Source organism: Rhinopithecus roxellana, chromosome 19, assembly GCF_007565055.1.
Source record: "Rhinopithecus roxellana isolate Shanxi Qingling chromosome 19, ASM756505v1, whole genome shotgun sequence".
Taxonomy (NCBI): Eukaryota; Metazoa; Chordata; class Mammalia; order Primates; family Cercopithecidae; genus Rhinopithecus; species Rhinopithecus roxellana.
In genome coordinates this window covers 6,401,857-6,417,802 of record NC_044567.1, presented here as the reverse complement: position 1 = coordinate 6,417,802, position 15,946 = coordinate 6,401,857, and the positions used below count along the sequence as shown (strand labels likewise).

The following is a 15,946-nucleotide window of genomic DNA, read 5'->3' as shown; positions in this document are numbered from 1 at the left end:
CTCACTGCAAGCTCCGCCTCCCGGGTTCACGCCATTCTCCTGCCTCAGCCTCCCGAGTAGCTGGGACTACAGGCGCCCCCACCTCGCCCGGCTAGTTTTTTTGTATTTTTAGTAGAGACGGGGTTTCACTGTGTTAGCCAGGATGGTCTCGATCTCCTGACCTCGTGATCCACCCGTCTCAGCCTCCCAAAGTGCTGGGATTACAGGCTTGAGCCACCGCGCCCGTTCTGCTCCTTTCTTCTATAGGCCCCTCCCCAGTTTTTTTTTTTCTCCCAATTAACCAGAGCCAGGCATGGGCAAGAAGAAGGTTAGTAAAGAAATAAAATTAAAAGGACCAGAGAGTGGCCAAGGTGATAGATCTCAGAATGGCACTGCAGTCTCCACCTCCACTCCCCTTTGCGGACACGCCCCATCCCCTTGTATGTACATTGACCCCCCATCTCCCAGCTGGATGGCTTCACAGAACAGATGCTGCAGAAGGCCCTTTGGCTTACTGTGCAAATGGAGAAACTGAGGCTCAGAGAAGAAACACCACTTGCCTCAAAGCACCTACTGGGTCCACTACAGAGACAAGCAGCCTCCCCCAGGGAGGAGGCATTGGGCAGAGCCAGCAGTGGCCACCACCAGAGTCAGAGGTCACCACATTCCTTCAGGAAGCCCAACCCTTCTTAGGGGAGAGAGAAGGGAAAGAAGAGGCACAGGGAGTGTTGGACATCTCAGGGGCTCCCCATGGGGGATGGTGTCTGTGGGGCGGTGGCTGAAGGCAGTTGGAGCCCTCCAGGAAAGGGGGAAGGCAGGAGCGGCAGGAGGAACCTGGTCCCCAGGTGGCCTTAGGCAGGTAGAACCAGCCCTCCATGCCTCAGTTTTCCTTCCAGAAAATGGAGATTTGTTCCTCCAGTGTGGCCCTACTTCCAATTATACAGCAGAGCCTCTTCCTGTTGACCCTGGCCTCTAAGCACTGAGGACATGAACTTGGCCTCTTCTCTCCTGACCTCTGACCCCCAGTTTCCTCTGTGGTGGGGCTGGAGGAAAGGAAATAAATCCTATGGGAGGATTAGGGTCACTCAGGTCACCCGAGAGCTCAAATTGCAGCAGAGTGGATGGAGGCGAGGTTAGACGGACTTCCTGGCCCAGCAGTCCTGCAGGGCGTGGCCACCTCCTCCTGGGTGGGACCCTCTCTCCTGACACAGCTCTTCTTACTCCTCCTCCCCAGGGGCAGAGGATGGGCATGGAGATGTGGGGGGTGCCAGACTCCTGGATGCTGGGGGTCCCCCTCTCTGCCAGCTTCAGAGCCCACAAGCCACCTGTCCTCTTACAAAGCCACAGAGACCCTGAGCAGAGAGGGGCCACATTCTGGTGACCACACTCCCACCATAGCTCTGCCCCTTGGCTTCCTGCCTGCGGGAGGCCATGGGGTGGGATACAGGGTGGGAGAGAAGATGACTGTGGAGGAGATGGGCTGGCCATGGATTAGGGCTAGCTGTCCAACTGTAGGGGAGGGCATGGAGAAGACGAACTTTCCAAAAACAAAAGCAGAAGCGGCAAAATATCCCATTAGGAAAAGCTGACGGCAAGTCCTGCCCTTTGAGTCCTTCGTTCAACCCTCAGAGTGCTAGGAGAGATCCAGACAACCCCCAAAAGCAGTTGTCTAGTACTACTCTGGCTAGTTGTCTACCACTTCTCTGGCTAGTACCGAGAAGGCTCAGGAGACAGGACTGGGCAGGGAGGGCTGCAGATTTTTAATAAATAAATGAGAATTTATCAGATCATTACAAGGATGAGATAATAAAATAGGCTGATATGATAGAGAGTGCCTGGGGGCTGCAACAGATGGTGTAGTCATGGAGGGCCTCTCTGAGGAAGTGATACTTAAGCTGATGCCTGAAGGCCAAGAAGGAGCTAACCAGATTCAGAACTTGGGGGTGGGGGAAGCATTCTGGGCAGAAAGAGCAGCAGGTGTAAAGGTTCTGAAATGGGAATGACCCTGAAATCCCTGAATGTGAATGAGTTTGGTAGATTTAGAGCCAGAAGAGAAAGGCCAGAGTAAGTGGAGTGAGACTGGCCAGAGGTGGGGTCAGAGAGCTAGCCAGGGGCCAGACTGCATATGGCTTTGGAAGGTTAAGGCAAGGAGGTTGGATTTTCTCCTAAATGTGATGGAAAAGCCATGAGACGGTTTTGAGTAGCAGAGTGACGAGATCTGATTTATGTCTAAAAGATCCTTCCTGCTGCTGTGCAGAGAAAGGCTTGCAGGTGCCAGCATGGAGGCCAGGAGGGGAGAGCAGACCCCCGCTGTTGCAGTGTCCGGCTGAGAGCTGCTGGCGGCAGTGGACACAGAGAAAAGAGCCTGATTCTAGGTTTAGTTTAGAATCAGAGCCAGCAGGCTTTGCTGACAACTGGCTGTGGCTGAGGGTCAAAGGGAAGAGTAGAGATGACGCCTGGGCTTTTGGCTGGAGCCACCGAGAGGCTGGTGGTGCCTCGCTGCGGACTGCATTCTCCATTCATCCTCTGCACTGCAAGCCCAGGGCTCCCTCTGCGGAGGCTGCAGGACAGTATTCATTCATGGATTCCAGCAGGAGGTATTTCCTGAGCTTCAGCCAGGCCCCTTCTAACCTCTAGCCCTGCCCTGCCCTGCCCTGCCCAGCCCCTGCCCAGCCCCTGCCCAGAGTCTGCTCTATTTCTGACAGCCAGGGTGGACAGCTGCCCTCCCCTCCCAGCCTGGTGGGTGTGTGCTTTCATGCCCTGCCTCGGCCCAGATGTGGGGTGGAGACATTAGTGACCTTGGAGAACTTGAAAATCTCTCTATGTGGTGAGATACTCTGGAGGAGTATGGGTGTGTATGTGTGTTGGGGGTTGTTCTGTTCAGGGAGCAGAGCCTCAACCCATCCCTAGACCCAGGAGGGCAGGCACTGGTGGACATTTTTTGTCATTGTAAAGTGTAATGAATTCATGACAGTATAGGGAGTCATGGGTGCCTGGAGCAAGATGCTGCCAAAGAAAGGTTCCCAAAAGTGCCTATGCCTGGGGATGATCCTCTTCCACTAAAGTCCTGAGAAGTGGAGGATAGTGGCTGGATAGCGACTTACCAAAGGTCACACAGCAATTTATCAAACAAAGCCTTAGGTCTTTTTTGTTCTGGGCAACTTGAGATGAAGCTCAGAGCACCGTGGGACAGATCTCTGTTCTCTTTGAGCTCCGCGCTCTCTTGTTCCCAAAGCCTCTCCTCCTGCCCCCAATGCTCTTCCCATTTTCCAGCTGCACTCCATTTTCCCCTCTTCTAGGAGGCCACCCCTCACCACTCACACTTGCCTGGATGTCCCCTGTGTCACTCCCTAGGACCCCGCCCAGGCCCCAGCCTGCCCTCGGAAGCCGCTCCGTGGCTGGGGTGCCCGGTGGGGTCGGTCGCATCCGCTGGCAGCTCCGTGTCAGCGTCCCCGCCCCCACCCCGAGCCTGTCAGCCGTGATGGATGCCGGGCAGCGGTCCCTTGGAGCAGATCCGGGATCTAAAAGCCTCACGCAGCCTTTCCTGGGCGGGAGGCGCGGGGGAGGGACACGGGGGTCCCCGAGAGCCCGGCTCCCTGCCATGAATCAGTCCCCGGCCCAGCCAATTAGCGCAGACAAGAGCCCAGCGATGAATCATGAGCCATTAGGGCCGACTCGCCCCTCCCTCCCACCAAAGTGGGGCCCTGGCTCTGGCGGGGTGGGGAGTGCTGCTTCTCTCTGGACGGCCTCCCCGTCTCCAGCGCCCTTTCCATTCAGAACCGCTGAGAAGACCCTCGCGCCGAGAAGCTGCGGCGGGCAGGGCCGCATGCGGGTCATTTGCGTGCCATTGGCATGGCGCGAAGACATTGGATGCTCCCTGACACGGGCCCTCCCACCTGCCCCGTCCACCCTCCAGACGGGTTCACCGTGAGAAAAGACCCCGCCAGTGACCCCTTAGCGCAGCCAGGGAGCAGGGCTCCTGCCCCTTTCCTTCATCTTCCTCAGCAGAGGCTAGACCTGCGTTGCCAGGTCCTAAGAAGTAAGAGCACTGGGCCGGGTTCCGGGATCACTCAGGCCAACTCCTGCCATTCAAACTTGCCCCCTCCTCTAGCAGAGGAGGGAGTGGAAGCCCACAGAAGGCAAGGGCATATCAGAGACCTAGCTCGGCCAGGTAGTGAACAACCACACCCTGTCAGCCTAGCCAGAGCCTAGAGCTGCCTGCCTTAGTCCTTGGGAGTCTCTGTATTGATGTTCTTGGCAGCCGGCTGAAGCCCCAAAGCTGGACTCTAATGACTAGTCAATGGTTGGCATCAAGGTAGTGTCAGGGGAGGAAGTCCTCTGTCTGGACCTCTTAGGTAGTAATGAATTTGGGGAACTAGAATTGCACTGAGGGAGTCAAAGAAGGTGGAGGGAGAAACAGCCAGTTCGTGGCTATGAGACAAGGCTGACCATGACTTGGTCTCATTTGATCATTGCTATTACTTTCCCATTTTATAGCTGAGATTACTGAAGCTTGGAGAGGATAAGGGACTTGTCCGAGGACCCAAGTAAGAACATAGGAGCTGGATTGGAACCCAGGTCTGTTTGGCCTCAGAGCTTGAGGAGATGATCTCCAAGCCACACAACTCTGATTCTGTCCTGAACACAGCCTCATTTAGCCACCTGCCTATGTGACATGGCCAACCAGCTGTCCCACAGGGACCTCTAACTCACTGTGTTGAGACCTGAGCTCATTATCCCTCCCTCCCCAGTCCATTCCTCTCTTCTCTGCAAAAGGTACCATTAGCCACTGGCTGCCCAAGCCAGGAACGTAGGGATACTCCTCCCTCTGCATTTTCCCATTCCATATCTGACCAGGCATGTGGGTGTGGAATCTGGCCAGTTTTGTTGTGAAATGGGACCCTCATGGGACCTCTTCTTCCCAGCTGTGTGTCAGTGGTATGGCTCAGACCCTGGGCCTCTCTCACCTGGAAAATTTCAATACTCTCCCAGTGGGTCTCCAGGGTCCTTCCCTTCAATTCTTTCCTCTATGCTGCTGCTGGAGTGCACTTCTTCATGTGCAATTGAATACTTCACTTTCTACCTTTAAAAAATGGACTTCCCAGTACTTTCAAGATAAAACATTATGGTGGCTCACTCCTGTAATTCCAGCACTTTGGGAGGCTGAAGCAGGTGGATCACTTGAGGCCAGGAGTTCGAGACCAGCCTGGGCAACGTGGTGAAACCCCTTCTCTACTAAACATACAAAAATTAGCTGGGCGTGGTGGCACACATCTGTAATCCTATCTACTTGGTTGACTGAGGCATGAGAATCACTTGAACCCAGGAGGTGGAGTTTGCAGTGAGCCAAGACCACGCTACTGCACTCCAGCCTGGGTGACAGAGCTATGCTCTGTCGCAAAAAAAAAAAATATAAGTAAATAAAAACTCTCAAAAAGAGCATTAAAGGGCCTTTGCAGGTGGGCACAGAATACCTTTCTAAACCCATCTCTGGCCACTTGCCCCTCAGGATCTAGTAAGTTACTGGGCACGTGGGACTGCTTACCTTGCCCAGAATGTACCAAGGATCTTCCTCCTCTCAGCCTTGGCTCCTGCTGTCAGCTCTGCTAGGAATGCCCTTTCCCCATCTCCACCTGGCAACTTGTGCTCTCCTCCTTCCACCATCTCTGAAGCTTCCCCCTCCCTGCCCAGGCAGGATGAATTGCTGTCTCCTCTGTGCTCCTCCAAGCACTTTGCTCGAATTGCTAGCCTAGCACTTCCACACACAGTAGTGCGGTAAGCAGGGTGTCAGCCCCCTCCCTGCCTAAGAGGCCTGGGGCAGGGGCTATGACTTGCTCAGCTCCGCTTCTGTGATGGGGTCTGGCACGTTAGACATGTTCAATACTGGTTTGATGGATGGGTGAACTGCCCTCTCTCCTCTTTCTCTACTCTCCACCTTCCTGTTTGGCCTGTCTCCCGAGTTGAAGCCATCCACTTAAAGAAGTCTTGCCAGAAGGCAATCTGGGAGTTGGCCAGCGTCTCTGTGACTCCTGGACCCACAAGTACCTGATCTGGAAAACCACACGGACCAGCCACGCAGAGAACACAGATTGGGGTCAGGAAATCTGGATTCTGAACCTCCATGGGCGACCATGAACAAGTCACCTCTCTTCTGTGGCCCTTTGTTTCCTTATCTGTTTAATGAGGTAGAGGGTAGATGACACTTCTGAGGTCCCTTCCAGCTCTGATGTTTTATGAATTTGTTGCTTTCTGGTTCCGTGGCCTGTGCATAGCCCTCGACGGTTGGCATGGTACGTGAATGAGAAGCAAGAGCTGTGTATTGGAGGTGGGCTGTCCAGGGCAGACAAGCCATTCTCCCAGGAAGTGACTTCTGAGAAAATAAGGGATCAGCTGGAGAAGAGGTCAGGGCAGACATACACTGAGAGGATGGCTGTAGCTCTCCTGAGTCAGTTAATTGTGAAAATCAATGGTGTGGCCAGAGGCAGGAGACAGGCAAAAGCCTGGGGTATGGAGACTCCCAGGGAGTGAATGGGGTGGGTGTGGCATCCTTTCCCAGGGCTGGTCCAGGGGATTCTATAGACAGAGTAAGGCCCAGGTGGGTTGGGGTTCAGGGATGGAGCAATCCAAGGGGAAAAGCCTGGTATTAGAATCTCGGGGAGAAGGACACAGAATGTAGGTGCAATGAAAATGTGCATGATATAATGTTCAAGAGAAATCCATTGTTGTAAGTTTAGATGGACACCGGGTGCTGGAGACAAGCCGTTTGCTCCTTGTTCCCAAGTCCAGACTTGGGTCCTAGTCCTGGCCCTGCCACTGATTCGTGTTGATATGGTTTTGAGCAAGTCCCTCTTTGCCTTTGAGCCTGTTTCCACACCTATAAAATAACAAGTTTACCATCTCCAAGGTCCCGATACATACAAGGTGCTCCCACCAAGGGTTCTGCCAGCCTCAGTCCACCCACCACCTGTTTACCACCTCTGACCCCTCTATCCAGGTTTCTACTGCCAGCCCCTGGGTTCCTCCATACCTTGCTGGCTTTCTCTGGATTTTTTCCCATAGCAGTCCCTGCCTGGCTCTGCTTCCCAACTTCCCACTTCCAGGAAGGCCTTCCAGCCTCTCTCAGATCCTGGTTTGGGCACTCAGGCTGGTGGGAGCACAGGTTGTTATAGGCCAGCTGGGACCTCCCTCCCCTTCCCCTCCTTCTCTCCCAGTTGATACCGCTCAGCCCTCACTCACACCATGGAAGGAAATAAACAGCTGCTGGGGTGTCCTGGGAGGGAAGACACGGATTTTTGTTGGGAGGGGCATCCAAGGGGAGCCTGGTTGGGGGAGGTGGTAGGAAGGAGTGGGGACCTGGAATAAGCCACTCTCCTTTCATCAGCAGCCTCCCACTATTTCACTCCATTTGGTGGGGCAGAAAGGAGGTGTCAGCATTGACCCTGAGTGTGGACAGAGCCATTCCCTCAGCAGTGAGCCCCCGGCCACCTCTTTGATCGCCCCTCGCCCGCTCCCTAAGAGGCTGTTAACATCCTTTTTTATGGGGCTGGGGACGAAGCCAAGACTCTCTCCTCATCTGAGGCCCCCAGGCGGCTCCCTTTGTACTTCTTCCCCTGCCCAGCGCCTGCCATGGGGGACTAGCCTGTCCCGCCCCAACAAAGACTGTAAGTGAGAAGTCCTGAGCCTTGAACTAGTTAGGTGAGCTGATGGGAGGAACAGTCTGCGCTTACAGGGGGCTCCCGGTCCGCTTTGGGGAGGGGAGCAAGTAGAAGAAGAGACAGACCAGCAGAACAGAGCTGGGAAATGGCCTCAGGTGAGCTTCCTGGAGGAGGAGGAAAGGAGAGCACAGGGGAGCAAGGCAAGGAAACAGAGGGAGGAAGGGTCTATGTGAGACTGAAAGGGAGAAGGGGGATTCTGTGGGGGAGGTATGGGATGGATTCGTCCATCTGAAGCAGAAAGCCCAAGCCAGAGTATGGAAAGAGTGGTAAAAGGGTTGGGGCGGAGAAATGGGCAACCTCAGAAGCTGAGACGGTGGTGCCGAGCCTCAACTGATTCATCTGTGAAATGGGCCTGACACCTGCTTCCCCCAGTTGCCGTGAGGGTTCGCTGGGCCGGTGCCTATAAGGGCTCTGGCTGGAGATCACACTCCCTTCTCATGCATTTCCTGTCCTGCTTTTATTCCCCACTGCATCTAAGCCCAGAGCGGCCAGTTCCTCCTTGTTTCTCAGCATCTGGCCTCATCTAGAAACATCTGCCTCTCCTGCAAGAGGTCCCAGTTAAGGCTCTGAAGGAAGAAGTGGTGAAGGCAGGACTGCTGGTGGCGGGGCGGGCGGGAAAGCTGGATGGAAGGAACAGAGGCACATTTTCCTCACCCCCACCTCCCTCAGGCCTCATTCTACACAGATTTGCCATTCATCTCCCCAGATTCGCCTAACTCCTGGCTGCCCTCAATACACACACTCGCGCGCGCACGCACACACACGCACACACCTGTTTTCTCTCTCAACAATTCAGCGTAACCCCACCCCAACCCAGGGCCCCCAGTAGAGGACCCCACTCTGCTTCCTCCAGCTTTTCCTTCAGTGGCTACCCAGCAATGGATTCTCCAGTTTTATTTCCAAAATTCTGGCCAATTTTGGATTCTTCTCCATAACATGTCCATGTTATTTCAATATGAAAATATTTTACCTCTCAGTTAAATTACCAAACTTTTCCCTGAAAAACCTTCCAGTGAGAAGCAGGGCCATATTTTATCCTTTGTTTTTTCCTGCTGAAGGCACCCAAGGAGAACTCAAGGGTCCCTGTGCCCCCATTTGAGTCATGCTGGCAGGGCTCTGTGCATACACAGAACCCGCAAGACAGAGCCTGCTGTCTCGAACCAGGAGAGGAAGGCAAAGGTAATGTGGGAGAGTGGGTGTTCCCGGATCCCTGGCACCAGCCTTGGTCTCAGAAACAACAAGACTTTAGCTCAGTGGAGGTTGAGGGGATTTGGGGGATAGTCAGAATTAAAGCTGGAGTTGGATAAGCAGGTGTCACCCATGGCAAGAAAAGGAGATGGTACTCCTGTGGTCTGACCTCAATCTCTCCTGCTTTAGGGGTAGAATCCTGGGCTCATAGAATATCCCTCAAGCTGGGCATGGTGGTGTGTGCTGTTGTCCCTGCTACTCTGGAGGCTGAGGTGGGAGGATTGCTTGAGCCCAGGAGGTTGAGGCTGCAGTCTGCGGGGATCAAGCCACTGGACTCCAGCCTGGGTGATGGAGCAAGACCCTGTCTCCTCCTACAGTCCCATCCCTGTGATTGCAGGTGAGGCCAGACAGAGGGCTCACTTGAGACTCCGGAAGTCTTCATTCTTCCCAAATTGACTCATTCTCAGTTTCCAGGGTGTGGTGGGAAGAATAATGGCCCCTCAAAAATGTCCACATTCTCATCCCCAGAACCTGTAAATATATTACTTATGTGGTAAAAGGGATTTTGCAGATGTAATTAAGGATCTTGAGATGAGGAGAATATCCTGGATGGTCTGGATGAGCTCAGTGTCATCATAAAATACTCTTATCAGGGAAAGAGGGAGTCAAGAGACTCACAGAGACATGAGGACAGAAGCTGAGGTGGGAGTGATGTGAGGATGGGGCCATGAGCCAAGGGATGCAGGCAGCCTCTAGTCAGTGGAAAAGGCAAGGGATCAATTCTCCCCTTGAGAAGGAACCAGCCCTGCTGACCCATTTCAGACTTCTGACCTCTGAGCTCAATTTGTTTGTAAGCCACTACATTTGTGGTAATTCGTCACAGCAGCAATAGGTAACTAATGCTAATTAATTACAAACTAGTTACACAAGGCTTTGGGGTGAGAGGCTTTGTGGGCTCCAGTGGGGAACCCAGTGAGTCTTCCCCTCCACTTTCTTTCTTCCTTACCCAGCATTAATTGCACATCCGTGATGTGTCAAGCACATACCAACTTAATCATCACAGCCCTGCCTTTAAGGAGCTTCCAGTCTAGTGGGACTACAGACATGCAAACACACAAGAACCATATAGTAAAAGAGTGATTTTTGATGGTTGGTATATACAAGCTGCAATCTGCTTGGGGACAGGAGCCAGAAGTAAGGGAACACTTGGCTTTTGGAGCCAGAAAGGAGTGAGGTCTTGATCCTGACTGCTCATTTTGTGATACTGGACAAGTTACTTATGGGGGACCTGGTTGCTCCCTGATTCACCTGGGGAGGTGAAGGGGGTGCTGCATTAGCTCATTGCATTATTCCCATGAACCAGAGCCTCAGAGTGAGTGTGGGACAGGGGTGGAGGCTGGGGACAAGGAAGGATGCAGGTATTACTATGCCCTACCTATGCCTTAGTTTCCACATCTGTAAAGTAGGAAAAATAATCACTGTTATCTCATGGGGTTGTGAGAATTAAATGATGGTGCATGGAGACTGCTTGACACAGTGAGTGACACCTAGCAAGTGCTCAGAAAACAGGGAAGGCTTTACGGAGGAGCTAGAACTTGAGCCAGACTTGAAGGCCAAATAGGAACTTGTGGGACAAACGAACAGGAGGAAGCTCTTCTGAGTAGGAAAAAAAAAAAAAAAAAAAAAAAAACCAGCGTGAGTGAGGCACAGGGATAGGACATGAACCTTTTGGGAAATTGCAATGAGATTCAGGAAGCTGAAGACTAATGTGGCCAAGAAGCAGGAGAGGTGCTTGGAGAGTAGGCAGAGGCTGGACCACCAAGGACCTTTTATGTCTTTCTAAAGATGCTTTTATCCTGAAGCTAATAGGGAGCCACTGAAGGCTGTTGAAGAGGGGAGTGACTCAACTAGATTTTTATGTTGGAAACAAATCTGTTTTCCAGGTTGGTTCCAAAGAGAGACAGGAACTGAGGGAAAGGATCCCATTCCAATTCAACCTGTTGGGGCAGGGAGGAGAAGGTGTTTCCTTTTTCTTTTTCTTTTTCTTTTCTTTTATTTATTTATTTATTTATTTATTTATTTATTTATTTATTTGAGATGGAGTCTCACTCTGTCACTTAGGCTGGAGTGCAGTGGTGCAATCTCGGCTCACTGCAACCTCCACCTCCTGGGTTCAAGTGATTCTCCTGCCTCAGTCTCCCAAGTAGCTGGGACTACAGGTATGCGCCACCACACCCAGCTAATTTTTATCTTTTTGGTAGAGATGGGGTTTCACCGTGTTGTCTGGGCTGGTCTCGAACTCCTGGCCTCAGGTGATCTGCCCACCTCAGCCTCCCAAGGTGTTTCCAATGTCCCCAACTGTGAACCCAGAGATGATCTCTGGAGGAAGGGGTTTCAGGAGAATCACAGCAAGTCAAAGGAAAAGACCCAAATACCTATTATCCATATGAGGAAACTGAGGCTCAGAGAATGTCACGCAGTAGTGGCAGAGGCAGGACCAGATCCCAAATGTCCTGACTCACAGCCCAGTGCTCGCTCTAAAGTACCCTGACAGCCACAATCGCTGGAGATGGAAGACTAAAGCAGAACAGGCAGTCTCCCACATTGACTCTTTGGAGGGACAATGAAGAGAGACTATGCTCTTGTCCCGTGTTTCTGGGGACCTGGTTGCTCCCTGATCCTCCTGGGGAGAGGGAGGGGGTGCAGCATTAGCCCATTACATTATCCCATGAAATGGAGCTGCAGAGTGAGTGCAAGATAGGGGCAGAGGCTAGGGGACAGGAGGGGATGCAGATGTTATTATGCCCTACCTATACCCTATGCCTGGCTGATGCTAAATTGTCCTCAGTGCCACAATAGGCTAAAAATAAACTGGGCATTTACCACTTTAAAGCCTTAGAGCCAAGTCTCCCCATTCAGTTGCAATGCCCCAGTGAGGCAATAGACTGACCCCACGTGACTTTTGGGAATGAACACTGAGACCATCAACCCTATCAATGAGGGTTAAAAAACAACAACGAAGTACCACCTGACAACTTCAAATTATTTATTGATTCCTGAAAAGGAAAATGAAAGGAAGCTGGCCAAAGCCACGGAGTGCCAGTTGAATAAGTTATCAGGAGTCTTCTTGGATTGACGATGCGGCTCCGTTTGCAGCACTTAGCATCTTCTGCCTCAGAGGAGAGCTCCTGGTGGGCGCTCAGCCTACCTGCTTCAACTGCAAGCTCACTGAAGACAGACACCCCAGTTTGGCACTGTGCCTGACTGGCAAGAGGGCTCTTTTCCTCTTTTGCAGACTGTTGATGCAGCCTCCTAAGTACCCTCTCTGCCTCCCGTCTTGGCTCCTCCAGTCCACCCTACAGTCTTCCTAAGACACTGACTGATCATATCCTCTGATTCTGCTGAAACACCTCAGGGACTCTCCACAGCTACAGCAAGGACTCCCCAAATGTACCCTGGGGCACATCAGTCCCAAGAGATGTTCCTGAAGAAACAGCTTGGGGCTAAAATAAATTTAGAAAATGCTTTTTCCTGAAGCCCCTCAGCCCTTGGAGATTCACATTCCACATGAGCATAATACAGGATCTGAGAAGTCTTGCAAGGTTAGCATGCAGCCAGGTTAGCGTATTTGATACAGTTTTCCCAGGCTTTTTCCATCACAGGTAATCTTTTTGCAAGCAGTGTCTACAAACAGCCCAAGACATAGTCCCACAGAACATACTTTGGGAATCAGTGAGCTGCATGGTAGAGCCTGAAGTTCAGTCTGGGAAGGGAAGGGCAGCGGTTGTGTGATGAGTCCCTGCCCAAGGGAACATGGTCTGTGGGAGCACTGAGGTGGCCGCGATGGCTCAGGGTGCAAAAGGGAAGGTGCTGGCTGTGTGCAGACACGACAGAGATTTATGGGTCAGGAAAGTCCATCGGCAGGTCTCCTCTCTGCCTCCAGTCTCTTCATCTGGACACAGACATCCTGGGCATGTGTGTGTCTCTGGACCTGGCACATCCTGAGTGAATCTTGGCCTCTTGAACCCAGCAGCCTCCTGCTGCAGAGTCACTGAGATGCTGTGCAATTATGACATACCCTCCCACCACAAAACAACATTCCAGCTTGTCCAGGGGATGGTCACGGAGGCCAGTGCTCCACTGGATCCCCAGCAGCAGGAGCCTTCTGTGGTAGTAAAAGCATGGGCATCAGAGGCCGAGTCCGGAGTTCCCATCCTGATCCATCCCTGACTAGGTGCTGTGGGGCCTTGGGTAAGTCACTCAATCTCTCTAAGCCCGTTTCCTCATCCGTAAATTGGGAAATAATAGCTGCCTTCAGGGTTGTTGAGCCTGCATGGTTTGTTGTCCTGTGGTATCAGCCTCACCACCTCCAAAGTTCTCGAAGATTCCTGAAGGTAGGATTAAGTCTCAACATTCATTCATTCATTCCATGCAAATACTTGTCAGTCACCTTCCCCGTGCTAGGAACTGGGGAAATGGTGCTGAGGAGAAACATGCTGGGTCTGTGCCTGTGGGGAACATACATTCTGGTAGGGATTAAGTAATTCATTCATTTATTCAATACTGAGCAGCCACTGTGGGCCCGGCACTGTGCTGGGCTTGGGCCTCCTGTATGTTTTCAAACAGAGTTTACAAAGTACTTACAAAGCACTTTTGCCATCATTGGTTAGTTTGTTCTTCGTGACAGTCTGGTAAGATAGGAAGTAGAGATTGTCACCCCATTTGGTAGACAAGGAACTAGAGGATCAGGAAGATTAAGAGGAAAATTGAACTGGGAACCAAAATCTCTCTTCTCTCCATAGGCATTCACTGGAGGCCCACTCTGGGCCAGGCGCTGTGTTCACAGTGAGATGTAAATGTCTCGTCTGGCTGTGTGGGTGGCGCTGACAGCCATTTGTTTGCCCCTCTATTGCTACAGTCCCTATTCCTCTCTGAGGCAATACCCTCTCCCAGCCAAGCCCTCAGCCACAGACTTTCCATACAACAGGGAGCACATAAGTTGATTCCTCGAATTCCACACCCTCAGCTGTCCCCCTTTGTAGCCCAAGAAATCCTTCCTGCACTTGACTTCAACACCTAAGGCCAAGGTTGGTCCCCCTACTGCCAGGGGCCTCCTTTGGGGTAGAGCAATGCTCAGGGAAGACCAAGATGACTCAGGCCCTCCTCAAATGCCAACATGTGAACCAGAGGCACACTAGACCCTGAGCTCCCAGCCAAGTGGGTGCTCGCTGTGGGGGCTACTCTGGACCTTGGCCAGGGAGGAGCAGGTGGGAGCAAGGAGCAGAGCATGCAGATCTTCCAAAGTGGATAGAGTTATAAACTGGAGCGGGAGAGGAGGAAAGGGTAATGAGGGGGCTGAATGATGAGCCCACCATCATTTTACTAAAGGCCTGGAAACTGACAGCAACGTGAGATCCTGGAGGGAGGTGCTGAATTGGGGGTGGGGTGGGGCGAGGGGTGTCAATATCACTCAACATCCAACTCACTGTCAGCTTAAATGAGCAAACCCCAGCTGAGCCAGAGAAGACTGACATATCCAGCATTCCCCAGATCCATCTGAATATCTCCTCCTTCTCCTCCACCTCTTCCTTCTCCTCTGGGAAGGCCCCTCAAGTCATCTCCATCCCCACAGGCGTGTTCCCTGTGTGCCTGCCCAGCTCTTGTGCCTATACCCTGCATCCTGGCTACTCCATCTCCCTGTGTTCTGGGCATGCTCTATTTCCTCCATCAACCAGGGGCTCCAGGAGGTAAGCTGTAAGAGGTGGAGGTTCTTTCCTTTTTTATTTTAGACGGAGTCTCACTCTGTCACCCAGCCTGGAGTGCAGTGGTGCGATCTCAACTCACTGCAACCTCCGCCTCCCGGGTTCAAGCGATTCTCCTGCCTCAGCCTCCAGAGTACCTGGGACTACGGGCGTGCGCCACCATGCCCGGCTAACTTTCGTATTTTTTTTTTTTTTTTTTATTAGAGACGAGGCTTCACCATATTGGCCAGGCTGGTCTCGAACTCCTGACCTTGTGATCTGCCCGCCTTGGCCTCCCAAAGTGCTGGGATTACAGGCGTGAGCCGCTGCACCCGGCCCAGGTTGAGGTTTTTGAAGAGCATCACCTTTGCAGGTACAGAGTGTGGAATCTCCTTTGAAGCTCCCTCCACCTGGGCTCTCTTAATTCCCCGGCCACTGCCAGCTTCACCAGATCCTGAACTGTTCTGTTAGGTGTTTACAGCCTTTCTCCTGTGCTCCAGGCATGTGGCCCTCCACCTGGATTCTGTCTGCTCTTTCATCCCCTGGCCCTGGTTCCACCAACAGCTTCCTCCAGCCCTGTTGGCAGCAGTCTAATCTAAATCACGCTCGCTGCGGTTTTCAGTACAAGGTTTTATCATCAGGTTATGTATGGGTATGGGTAGCCTGATGGATGTGGGGTAGAACCAAGAGACAACTACCTGCCTGGGGAGAGCAAGCCGCGCCACTCTCACAGCTCACACCAATGCCTGCCTGAGAGAATTTTTGTCTCCGTTAATTCATTTATCGCCAGGAGAAAGTCAAGCTGTTTCTTTCCTCTTTACAGGTGAGAAACGCTGCAGGCAGGAATCCAACCGTCATTCTTGACACCACCCTTATCTAATCCCCTGCCAACTGCTAGTTCCAGCCAGCATCAGCTCTCTCCTGGACCACTGCCACCACCTCCTAACAGGATTCCCACCTCCGCTCTCATTACCCCCAATCTGCAGCCAACTTGAGATGATCATGTCACCCCTTCCACACCCAACACAACTCCAAAATGCAAAGAGGCTTCCTCTGTTCTTGGATCAAGGGTTTAAACATGATCTAGAAGGCCTTGAGTTGTCAGTCTGCATCCACCTCTCATTCCTCTCTCTGCACTCCGGCCTTGTCTGCCTTCTCCCAGCACGTTGTATATGCTCCCTCCTGCCACTGGACTTTTGCATATACTGCTTCCTCTGCCTGGGCTGTTCTTCCATCCCTTGGGTTTCAACTCAGACATTACCTTGTTGGAGAAGGCCCCCAGCTCCCCTCGCCGGTCAAATCCCCCGTACATACTCTTAGGGC

General features: G+C 52.4%; 1 long non-coding RNA gene across 1 annotated transcript; it reads left to right on the top strand.

Annotated features, from left to right (window-relative positions):
• Positions 1-11,799: 11,799 nt before the first annotated feature.
• Positions 11,800-15,717, top strand: LOC104659820. The gene is made up of 3 exons (XR_747637.2): positions 11,800-13,133; positions 14,849-14,996; positions 15,447-15,717. It is a non-coding gene; the product is annotated as an uncharacterized LOC104659820 (long non-coding RNA).
• Positions 15,718-15,946: the final 229 nt, after the last annotated feature.